The sequence below is a fragment of the Schistocerca serialis genome, chromosome 6 (assembly GCF_023864345.2).
Source record: "Schistocerca serialis cubense isolate TAMUIC-IGC-003099 chromosome 6, iqSchSeri2.2, whole genome shotgun sequence".
NCBI lineage: Eukaryota > Metazoa > Arthropoda > Insecta > Orthoptera > Acrididae > Schistocerca > Schistocerca serialis.
This window is the reverse complement of record NC_064643.1, coordinates 707,112,128-707,125,168: the sequence shown is the minus strand read 5'-3', so window position 1 is coordinate 707,125,168 and position 13,041 is coordinate 707,112,128.

Here is a 13,041-nt window from a genome sequence, read left to right as displayed (position 1 = left end):
ATTCCATCAGAATTTCTAAAATCATTGGGGGAAGTGGCAACAGAACGACTATTCACGTCGGTGCGTAGAATATATCAGTCTGGCGATATACCATCTGACTTTCGGAAAAGCATCATCCACACAATTCCGAAGACGGCAAGAGCTGACAAGTGCGAGAATTATCGCACAATCAGCTTAACAGCTCATGCATCGAAGCTGCTTACAAGAATAATATACAGAAGAATGGAAAAGAAAATTGAGTATGCGCTAGGTGACGATCAGTTTGGCTTTAGGAAAAGTAAAGGGACGAGAGAGGCAATTCTGACGTTACGGCTAATAATGGAAGCAGGGCTAAAGAAAAATCAGGACACTTTCATAGGATTTGTCGACCTGGAAAAAGTGTTCGACAATATAAAATGGTGCAAGCTGTTCGAGATTCTGAGAAAAGTAGGGGTAAGCTATAGGGAGAGCCGTGTCATACACAATATGTACAACAACCAAGAGGGAATAATAAGAGTGGACGATCAAGAACGAAGTGCTCGTATTAAGAAGGGTGTAAGACAATGCTGTAGCCTTTCGCCCCTACTCTTCAATCTGTGCATCGAGGAAGCAATGATGGAAATAAAAGAAAGGTTCAGGGGTGGAATTAAAATACAAGGTGAAAGGATATCAATGATACGATTCGCTGATGACATTGCTATCCTGAGTGAAAGTGAAGAAGAATTAAATGATCCGCTGAACGGAATGAACAGTCTAATGAGTACACAGTATGGTTTGAGAGTAAATCGGAGAAAGACGAAGGTAATGAGAAGTAGTAGAAATGAGAACAGCGAGAAACTTAACATCAGGATTGAGGGTCACGAAGTCAATGAAGTTAAGGAATTCTGCTACCTAGGCAGTAAAATAACCAATGACGGACGGAGCAAGGAGGACATCAAAAGCAGACTCGCTATGGCAAAAAAGGCATTTCTGGCCAAGAGAAGTCTACTAATATCAAATACCGGCCTTAATTTGAGGAAGAAATTTTTGAGGATGTACGTCTGGAGTACAGCATTGTATGGTAGTGAAACATGGGCTGTGGGAAAACCGGAACAAAAGAGAATCGAAGCATTTGAGATGTGGTGCTATAGACGAATGTTGAAAATTAGGTGGGCTGATAAGGTAAGGAATGAGGAGGTTCTATGGAGAATCGGAGAGGGAAGGAATATGTGGAAAACACTGATAAGGAGAAGGGACAGGATGATAGGACATCTGCTAAGACATGAGGGAATGACTTCCATGGTACTAGAGGGAGCTGTAGAGGGCAAAAACTGTAGAGGAAGACAGAGATTGGAATACGTCAAGCAAATAATTGAGGACGTAGGTTGCAAGTGCTACTCTGAGATGAAGAGGTTAGCACAGGAACGGAATTCGTGGCGGGCCGCATCAAACCAGTCAGTAGACCGATGACAAAAAAAAAAAAAAAAAAAAAAAAAAAACTGAATTTCAAAAGCCAAATGAAGAAACTTGAGCTAAAGGAAACAAAAAATTTTAAGAAAATCATAGGACCAAAATTCCAAGACAATAAGACTATATATATCAAAAATGAAACTCTCTACAAGAAAATTGAAAAACTTTCAGATACTATGCGAAAAAGGAGGATAAATTTTTATGGTCATCTTCTCAGAATGAATTCCAACAGACGAACTAAACAAATCTTTGATTTTTTGCGTAACCGCAAAACGAAACCCAACGGGTTTAAAGAAATTGAGCAAGAGCTATTAGAATTAAACAATTTAGAAAATTCATTTATTGATCGAACAGCTAAATTCATTACTAAAGATGAAAACATAAGGTTCCAAGACAAATCTACACAAAAGTCCAAACCCTGTATCTCGGAAGAAGAGAGGAAAAGAATATCAGAAAGAATGAAGAAATACTGGGCCCTAAGAAAAGAACAACGCGCAAGGAAATGATTGATCCAGCGTACACCAAAGAGGATGAAACGAAAGAAGAAGAAGAAGAAGAAGAGATGATAACTGCACTCGCGACAAGAGACAATTTTCCAGATATTTAACAAGTAGCTTATTACGAATGATTTTGCCTGGTTTCCAATACACAAAAGAGTCTTATAGCGATTAGTGTCTGTAAATACTTCTCGTGTATTAGTCTTTGAATGAAATGGAAACAGAAACGATCATCAGTAACCAAGTTCGCCACAACGACCTACAGTGGTATTTTGCGGAATGAGATCGCTAACTGATTTCGTTAAGACGAATCCAAAATTACCTTCAGAACAAACAATAATTCAAAATGTGCCTCTTACACAAGACAGCAAAAAATTTCTTACAAATCACATACTCAAGATCTAGTAATGAGTTACCCACAGAGTAACGACGTGTGGTTGGATTCAAGGCGTAGTATTCGAAACTGTTTGATATAACTTTCACACTAGCACACTGGCTATTATACAGAAGTCAATGGCCCGCCTATAACACGTGGATATTTTAATCGCAACATAATCACAGCATGCTTTGCTATGAAGCCTGGAACTCCATAATCGTGACACCGCCGCGCAGTTTGCATTTTGCCAGCAAATCCTACGTAATGTGGTTAATGGCCCGTCAGCGTTCTGTTTCCAAACAAACTGTGGTTTCACAACGGTGTAGTCATTGACCGCCAAAATCTACACCATGGGAATGTACTAACTGGGTACGCTATGACACCGTGGTGACGACCGGGAGAAAGGTAGACCGTGGAGAGTATGTCACAGCACGTGAGACTGCAGATCTTACGAGTGCCTGCGGTCGTTTCTGGCTGGCCGCCAATAACTGTTTCAGAAGAGTTTAATGGTTCCTGACCGTTTGTTTAAATGCATGCAAGTTCTTGACAGCACACGAAAAAATTAAGACAATTTGTCTTCAACTTTTCAATTAAATATTGGCTTCCCCTGGACCTGCACGGGCAGCGGTCTTGCGGCAGTGGCTACACCGGTTCCCGACAGATCACCGAAGTTAAGGGCAGTCGGGCGTGGCCAGCACTTGGATGGGTCACCATCCGGGCCGCCATGCCTTGTTGCCATTTCTCGGGGTACACTCAGCCTCGTGATGCCAATGGAGGAGCTACTCGACCGAATAGTAACGCCACCGGTCACAGAAAACCATCACAACGACCGGGAGAGTGGTGTGCTGACCACACGCCCCTCCTATCCGCATCCTCACCTGCGGATGACACGGCGGTCGGATGGTCCCGATGGGCCACTTGTGGCCTGACGACGGAGTGCCTTTGGCCTGCACGGAGTAGAGGGTTCCCGACATGTGGCGGACAAGCCTACTAGTGTAACGTCGTAAGTTCGTTGCAGAGCCCGTATACCACATCGGCCCCGCATCGTGGGTTATTACTTCACTGGTCGACAATTGCTTGTGGGTCATCTAAGTGGGAGATAATGCTTGCGATATCTCCATAATCAACCCTCACTGTTCTGGAAAGATAACGCACTGTATTTTGGAGTCATCAATCTTCCAACTGGTTTGACACAGTCTGTCTCGAAATTCTCACCGGTGCCAGTCCAACGATTTCATAGAGGTCCTTGCACCATTCGTTCTTAATTATTGTTGGACGTATACCAATCTCTCTGTCATCCCCTATAGTTTCTAACCTCTGCAACTCCCTCTGGTCCAACAGAAGTTATTTCCTGATATCTTAAAACATGTATTGTCATCTTGTCTCTTCATCTTGTCATTCCTTCCATGTATTCCTTTCTTCACAATTTCTGCAAGATTTTCTTCAATGGGAGACCTGGAACACTTATTTCGCATCTGTGTTGTCACATGCAGAAGTTTGTGCTCTAGACCTGAAGTCACAAGTCGCAACTCTGGTGTATGACATCATCATTTATCAATGACGTCATATCATGTTGTTGCAAGTAATATCCCCTTTTAATAACGTCACGTTGATGGCGAATTTTTAAAATATTCAGTATTGGGGAACTAGCCCAACTGCTTCTTTTTACCCTCACTCCTCTGACGCTGGAGTCCAAGACGTAGGGATTTTCAAAATTTTCTGTCACGTAATATATATATCATCTCATTTGAGTACACGTACACAAAAGGAAAATACACAAGCTGAACTTCATGAAATGTCGCAATACTCACAGATATTGCCAGTGCTGCAGCATTTCCACAGGAAAGAAACGCGTAAGATTCAGCCGAAATGGGTAAATTGGCGTCCTTCAATATAGTTTCAGCCTCGTTAGGAAGTTTTGCCCCCTGTCTAATACGCTAGCACCCGCATACACACACACACACACACACACAGACACACACACACACACACACACACACACACACACACACACACACACCTGAGAAGCTTTTTTTTTTTGCCGGCTCGGGTGGCCGAGCGGTTCGAGGCGCTACGGTCGCAGGTTCGAAATCGGACTCGGGCATGGATGTGTGTGATGTCCTTAGGTTAGTTAGGTTTAAGTAGTTCTAAGTTCTAGGGGACTGATGACCTCAGACGTTAAGTCCCATAGTGCTCAGGACCATTTGAGACGCTTTTTTCTTCATACATCTCCAGTCTCAGATTCCTGCAGGCGGCTGGATGAACGAGAAAGAAGACTTTGGTCACTTCAGCGTTGGATAAATGACATCTTCATAAGGACCTTATCAAGTAAGTTGTGGTTTGTTAGTTCTCAGGGCTCAACTGCATGCCATGCTGTGCGTGCACATGTGAAATGTTAGGTACAGAATTTGGCATAAACAATCTTAACATCATGGATTGTAAGGTCAGAGGGAGTTACAACACAAAACTGAACTAGTTCCGTCTTCTTCGATTATTAAAATTTCCTCTGTATTAAACTTACCACCACTGAGTTAATTCTGTCCTCTTGGATTCTTTAAATCTTCCACCTATGCGATTTTGTATTTTTTTTTTTAATTTCCCACCAACGCCACTCATCGAAATGGAGTGTGTATTATGCCGTCATGATTATGATATCCCTGATAACAGGTGATGACTTCACAGATAAGGATACTTCCGTTGTGACTTCCCTTGCCTCAGTCTTGTCCAGATTATGGGTTTCGTTGGGTTGTTTGGGGGAAAAGAGCAAACAGTGAGGTCATTGGTCCCATCGGATTAGGGAAGAACAGGGAAGGAGGTCGGCCATGCTCTTTCAAAGGAACCATCCAGGCATTTGCCTCGAGTGATTTAGGGAAATCCCAGAAAACCTAAAATAGCGTGGCCGGACGCGAGATTGAACCGTCGTCCTCCCGAAAGCGAGTCCAGTGTGCAAACCCCTGCGCCACCTCGCTCGGTGTGCAGGTTATGTCACAAATGTAGTGTTCCATACCCACATTGGTTTCCACACTTCTTATATTGTCAGTTCACCTAACTTTCAACATCTGTCTGGAGAACCACGTGTCGAACGGTTTCATCCTCTTCCGGTTTATCCAAAAACTATGTTCCACTAGCACACAATACTGTGCTCCAAACGTACATTCCCAGAAATTACTACTCAAATTAAGGCCGATGTTTCTTACTAGGAGGAATATCATCTTTTCCAGAGCTAGTCTGCCTTTTACAACCACCATGACTTGACCATAGTGTGTTCCTATGCTTCCAAGATAGCAGAAGTTCCGAATTTCGTCTGCTTGGGTGTCACCATATTTAATATTAAGTTTCTTGCTATTATCATTTCTCGTACTCCTCAGAGATGCCGTCTATCTTTGGTTTACCCTCAATGCATATTCAGTACTCATTATACCGTTCATGCCATTCAACAAGTACAAAACCTTTTCTTCACTTTCGCAGAGTAGAGTCATGTCATATACATCTACATCATACTCCGCAAGCCACCTAATACTGTGTGTCGGAGTGTACTTTCGGTACCACTATCTGATCCCTCCAACCCTGTTCCACTCGCGAATAGTGCGTGGGAAGAATGATTGTCGGTAAGCCCCTGTATTCGCTCCAATTTCTCGAATTTTCTCCTCGCGGTCAATACGCGAGACGTATGTGGGGGGAAGTTCAAAAAAATGGTTCAAACTGCTCTGAGCACTATGGGACTTAACATCTATGGTCATCAGTCCCCTAGAACTTAGAACTACTTAAACCTAACCAACCTAAGGACAGCACACAACACCCAGTCATCACGAGGCAGAGAAAATCCCTGACCCCGCCGGGAATCGAACCCGGGAACCCGGGCGCCGGTAGCGAGAACTCTACCGCACGACCACGGGCTGCGGACGTGGGGGGAAGTACTTTGTTGTTCGACTCCTCCTGAAAAGTACTGTCCCGAAATTTCAGTATTAAAAGCACTCTCGCCAGGTAAACGGTCCCGTCACGAAACGCGCCGCTCTTTGTTGGACGTTCTCTATCTCCTCTACCAGTCCTACCTAGTAGGGATCGCAGATAGATAAGAACAACACTCAAAAGTCGGGCGAACAAACGCCTTATAAGCCACTTCCTTCGTGGATGAGTTACATTTCCTTAAGATTCTTCCGATGAAACTGAGTCTGGTACCTGCTTTTCCCACTATCTGTTTTACGTGGTCATTCCACTTAGGTCGCTCTGGATAGTTACTCCTATATATTTTAAGGCAGACGCTGCCTCCAGCTGTTTGTCATCAATAGTATAGCTGTACAGCAGAGGATTTATTTTCGTGTGTATGCGCCATTTATTTACGTTCAGGTCAGCTACAAGAGCCTGCACTACTCAGCAACTCTCTGCAGGTCGTACGGCAAATTCTTACATCTTCTGGCTTCATCCCTTTGGTATTGACAACTGCATCATCTGCGAATAGCCTTAAAGGCCATCCGACGCTTTCTGATAGGTCTTCATCTGTGAACCTCTTCGTTGATATCCTTTACCAATCTTCAACCTCTCTTTTACGGCCATCATTGCTTCTCCGAAATACAGACAGAACAGTAGGGGCGATGACGTACATTCCTGTGTGATACTCGTTTTATTCCAAGAACTTCGATCTTCGTCTCCCAGGCCTGAAGTTCCTTCTTGGTTCTTGTACACATTTCATTTACTCATCTTCTCTTATGGAGCACTCCTATTTTCCCAAAATTTCGAACATCATTTTACATTCTGAATAAATCCTATGAAGGTGTCTTGGTTTTTGTAAGGTCTTTCTTCAAACTACTCTCTGGTGGCTTTCATTTCGTAAAGGTAAATTAATCCTCATCTAACAGATTCTCATCTTTATTTTCCATTTCTTCTGCATATTACTCATGTCAGAAGCTTGGATGCTGCTATCCGATTGCGTGACAGTTCTCGCACTTACCTCCTCTAGCTATCTTCGGAATAGTGTAGATGATATTCTACCGAAAGTCTGATGCTGTGTTTCCATTTCCATAGATTCTACACATCAACTTCCTCAAATGGTTTCATGACCTGTAAGAAACGTTATACAGCTGTTCTGTCTTATTTGACCACAAGTTTTCCAACGCACTGCTAAAATCATCCTCCAATATTGGATTCTCTGTCTACCAAATCGACTTCCCCTTCTCCCTCTATCGCCTCATCAGCTAAGTCCTCCTACCCTCGTACACGCCTTCAGTGAACACTTATCACCTATGTGCATTCCCCTTCTTCGTTTAACGTCGGAATTCCTACCCCTACTTGATGTTGCCGCCCTTGATTCACGATTCCCCGACGTGTAATTTGACATTGACATATGCAGTTTCAGCCTTTCCTGATAACACTTCTTTTTCGCAGCTGTTGATAGTACAGGGAAACACATATACGTTGCGTTCACATTTCTTGAGAGCAAGTTGTTGAATCGCTAGTTCAAATATTATGAAGCCTATTGCAATACGAATCAAGTAACTTTCATTTATTGTAATATATAATACGGCTAATATTTCACCATATGAATAATAATCATGCAGATCATAGTGTAGGAGAGAATTCGAATATTATACATCATAAGAAAAAGTGTAGCTTTCGGTGCTGTTATAAGAAACCGAAATTGAAGAACATTCGAAGATCGAACTAATATATACATTCCGCTAGCAGAATCAGTTGAAACATAATGGGCCCTTTAATATTTACAGAGGCATCCTCACGTAGCATTTATTTGTCCCTGTAGCAGTTAATATTGGGCGACCTGTACCTTACAGTAGGCTGTTTTCAAAGCCAACTTACTCATGGAGCATGAAAGTGCGAATGTGGGTGGACAGAGTCCGTCTGAGGTCATACGACTTCAAGACTGATAGAAAACCGACTGGGGCAGCGCCTGCAAGCCTCGTCGAAAGAAAACTACTACTAAAGTTAATCTAGTGTTTCGTCTATGAGAACACTAGCCTACATTGATTCACATGATGTAATGATATATGATGTAATGATATATGTGGCACAAGCTTCCTTATACTATCGCTTCATGTTACTGTCTTTTACATTACGTTATAATTGTGCCACTGTAACTGTATTAACCAGCTAGCTTGACATTTTAATGAATACAGATATCTTCCGTAACAGTGACAACAAAACTACCACATTTATTTTTTTAAGTTACTACATTCTAACCCACATCTTTCCAATAGACGTACCAGCAATACACATGTCTAAATATACGTTATTTACACATCTCATTTTACTGAGATGGAAACGGCAGAATACTGACTCACATTTCGATATAATCATGCAGTTATTGATAATTCCTCGGTATTGATGTCACGCACCAGCTAATGGATGTGATTATTAAAAATCCTCTCCTTAGTTTAAGTAATCTTGACATCCTACTTAAAAATTTCTTCCATGTATTACTTCAAGCAACTTACACGGTAGATAATAACTAATATTTGGATTTGCTTTATTCTACTTAAAGGTTTGAAGTATCATAATTCAGCCGCAACGAGTAATTAGAATAAAACATTTGTGCCCTGCATAGGTATTTCTTTACGACAAAATCACTGAAAACTTTTGTTTGTACCACATCAGGTGTGTCACTAATAGGGGTACAGAGCAAAACAGGTTGTTTAGTAAAGTAAAGAAAAGTGTCACCCTGTTAGAAATTTCTGAGGAACTAACATGCCAGTGTACCCTTCAATTTAAACTGTGTGACAGAAGCAAGCTTAAACCAGATACCGTGTCTTTCACTGGAACTGCTGTTATTAACTGTTATTATTGAGCTGATAGTATGACCAAGATACAAAAGTCTTTAAAATGTACATAAACCAATATTCCATGATTATACTCGTTTCTTGATTACAATGTAGACTGATGTACCATCGCCGGCCGGTGTGGCCGTGCGGTTAAAGGCGCTTCAGTCTGGAACCGCGTGACCGCTACGGTCGCAGGTTCGAATCCTGCCTCGGGCATGGATGTGTGTGATGTCCAGGGGCTAGTTATGTTTAAGTAGTTCTAAGTTCTAGGTGACTGATGACCACAGAAGTTAAGTCCCATAGTGCTCAGAGCCATTTCAACCAGTTTTGATGTACCATCCTCATTAGCGGCAATATGTTCAAGAGACCATCTCCGACCACCATTTCATCAAACCCACTTTGATAATGCAGTGTCCCGTTATTAGTGCGTCAGTTCAGTAATTCCATAAATACTGACGTGAAATAATTAATTTTAGTTTTAGTGCTGCGGTATGCTAGGGTAGGAACATGTACAACCTTCTCTCAGGACGACAACGTTACCTGCTGCGAGAGATCGAAATGTCCAACCTTGCTTGTCCAATAATATCACTTATGATAAATACGAAAAACAAATCGTCTCAGTATATCACGGGCAATCAGTACTTAGAATTAAAAAAAAGACATGCTCTGCACAGTGATTTGTTCGCGACAAAATCATGGAAAACTTTCATTTATCACACATCAGTTGTGTCACTAATAGGTGTTCAAAGCAAATCAGGTGTGAGACCGTTTTTCGCCTTGTATACATATTCCTGAAATTGGCGTGAGCTGTACTTCTCTGAGTGGAAAAGGAACTAATACATTTAAGAGCCAAAGAAACTGATACACCTGCCTATATTCCTTAAACTGAGGTGAGCGGTACTTCTCTCATTGGAAAAGGAACTAATACATTGAAGAGCCAAAGAAAATGGTGTACCTGCCTAATATCGTGTAGGGCCCCCGCGAGCACGCAAAAGTGCCCCAACACGATGTGGCACACACTCGACTGCTGTCTGAAGTAGTGTTGGAGGTAACTGACGCTATGAAACCTGCAGGGCTGTTCATAAATCCTTAAGATTACGAGGGGGTGGAAATCTCTTCTGAAAAGCACGGTGCAAAGCATCCTAGATATGTATAATAATTTTCGTGTCTGAGGAGCCTGGTGCAAGTGTATAAACTCAGAAGAGTGTTCCTTGAGCCACTCTGTAGCAGTTCTGGGCGTATGGAGCGTCGCATTGTCCTGCTGGAATTCCCTAAGTCCGTCAGAATGCACAATGGACATGAATGGATGCAGCTTATCAGATAGGATGCTTACGTCTGTGTCGCCTGTCAGCCATACCTAGGCTGTCCGGGGTCCCATTTCATTCCAACTGCACACGCCCCAAATTATTACAGAGCCTACAGCCGGCCGAAGTGGCCGTGCGGTTAAAGGCGCTGCAGTCTGAAACCGCAAGACTGCTACGGTCGCAGGTTCGAATTCTGCCTCGGGCATGGATGTTTGTGATGTCTTTAGGTTTGTTAGGTTTAACTAGTTCTAAGTTCTAGGGGACTAATGACCTCAGAAGTTGAGTCCCATAGTGCTCAGAGCCATTTGAACCATTTTGAACAGAGCCTCCACGAGCTAGAAAAGTTCCCTGCTTACATGCGGGGTCCGTGGATTCATGAGGTTGTCTCGATACCTGTACACGTCCATGAGCAGGATACAAACTTAAACGAGACTTGTACTAGCAGGCAGCATATTTCCAGTCATCAACAGTCAAATTTTGGTATGGGTGGAACCAGGCAAGGCGTACAGCTTTGCGTCGTGACGTCATGAAGGGTACAAGAGTGGGACTCCAGCTTCGAAAGCCCGTATCGATGATATTTCCTTGAATGGTTCGCAAGCTGACACTTGTTGATCGCCCAGCACTGAAATCTGAAGCAAATTGCGGAAAGGTTGCACATCCGTCACGTTGAACGATTCCCTTCAGTCGTCGTTGATACCAAACTTGCAGGATCTTTATCCGGCCGCAGCGGTGTCGGATATAGTCACGGTAAATTCGTGAAACGATCGTACGAGAAATTCCCCATTTCACCGCTACATTGGGGATGCTTTGTCCCATTACTCGAGCGTAGATTATTATACCCCGTTAAAAGTCACTTAAATCTTGCTAACCTTCCATTGTAGCAGCAGTAACCGTCCTAACATCTGCGTGAGACACTTGTTGTCTTAGATAGGAGTTGCCTACTGCAGCACCCTGTTCTGCCTCTGCATTTGAATACGAATACCTATGTCAGTTTCTTTAGCGCTTCAGTGTATAAAAGTATACGAGTAACATTAGTTACCTTGTCTCACATATGGGAATACTTTTGTATAGATTACTTTCTAGCTGTGGACTTCCCTCATTTATTGCCAGCTCTCTAGTTTTGCCGTTATTTATTTCTCATAGTCCCTGCAAGTATCCATTATTCCGAATGAGTCATCCGGTTAAGTTATGAAGGCTGAACTTATTGTTTTAGCTGTCACCGCAAAAAATAAAATTACGTATTTAATAATCTGTTCGTTTGCAGATGCATATCTACAACTAATGCACAATACGAAATCACCGCGTCATAGTACAGTAATATGCCGCTGGAAAAGGGAAAACAAAATACCGTCATGAAACATTGGATCGTACTGTAATTTTTTTCCACAGTTGAAGAAGAATAACGCTGCAACAATCCACTTTTAGTTGGTAGAAGCCTATGGGAACAGTGCGCCGTGACATGACACGAAGGTTAAGTTCCGCAGACACTTACAGTGTACTCAGAGAAGTCTGAATGACAAAGAACGAAGTGTCTCACCATCTCTCCGTCAAGAACGGAAGTGGCGCTCGAAGCACTCGAGGACCAGCGTGTCACATTCGAGCTGAGATGATAGCAGAACCAATGAAAATTAACTACCTATCTGAAACTTCCTGGCAGATTAAAACTGTGTGTCCGACCCAGACTCGAACTCGGGACCTTTGCATTTCGCGGGCAAGTGCTCTACCAACTGAGCTACCGAAGCACGACTCACGCCCGGTACTCACAGCTTTACTTCTGCCAGTACCTCGACTCCTACCTTCCAAACTTTACAGAAGCTCTCCTGCGAACCTTACAGAAGTTGGTAGAGCACTTGCCCGCGAAAGGCAAAGGTCCCGAGTTCGAGTCTCGGTCGGGCACACAGTTTTAATCTGCCAGGAAGTTTCATATCAGCGCACACTCCGCTGCAGAGTGAATATCTCATTCTGGGAACTACCTATCTGTTCTGAACGTGACAGAATCGTCGACCGCTGAGATTCTCGCTTCGTACACTCATTCATAAAACTCGCCGGTATTTAAGCTGCTGCTGAAGTATTGCAATCATGTAAAGCCAGTCCAAGCCGGCCGGTGTGGCCGAGCGGTTCTAGACGCTTCAGTCTGGAACCGCGTGACCGCTACGGTCGCAGGTTCTAATCCTGCCTAGGGCATGGATGTGTGTGATGTCGTTAGGTTTAAGTAGTTGTAAGTCTAGGGGACTGATGACCTCAGATGTTAAGTCCCAGAGTGCTTGGAGCCATTTGAACCATTTTTTTCAGGATCACATGCGGCACGGGGAAGATTTTCCACGATCTACAAAACGCTAACAGGGCGCAAGTAACTTACACAAATTGCATACTGGGATTTTACGTCGATGTGGATGAGGCTCGCAAATCTTAAAATGGGGAGGGAGTAGATGCGGTGCTGCTGAACACTTCGACTATAACGCACCGCACCAAACATCAGTACGGTCTGGTAGACAGGAGACAAATCAACAACTGTTGCAAGGTAACATCAGCAAGGCATTAACAAAATATGTAGGGCACACTCATTCATAAAACTCGCCGGTATTTAAGCTGCAGCTGAAGTACTGCAATCACGTAAAGTCAGTCCAAACCGGCCGGTGTGGCCAGCGATTCTAGGCGCTTCAGTC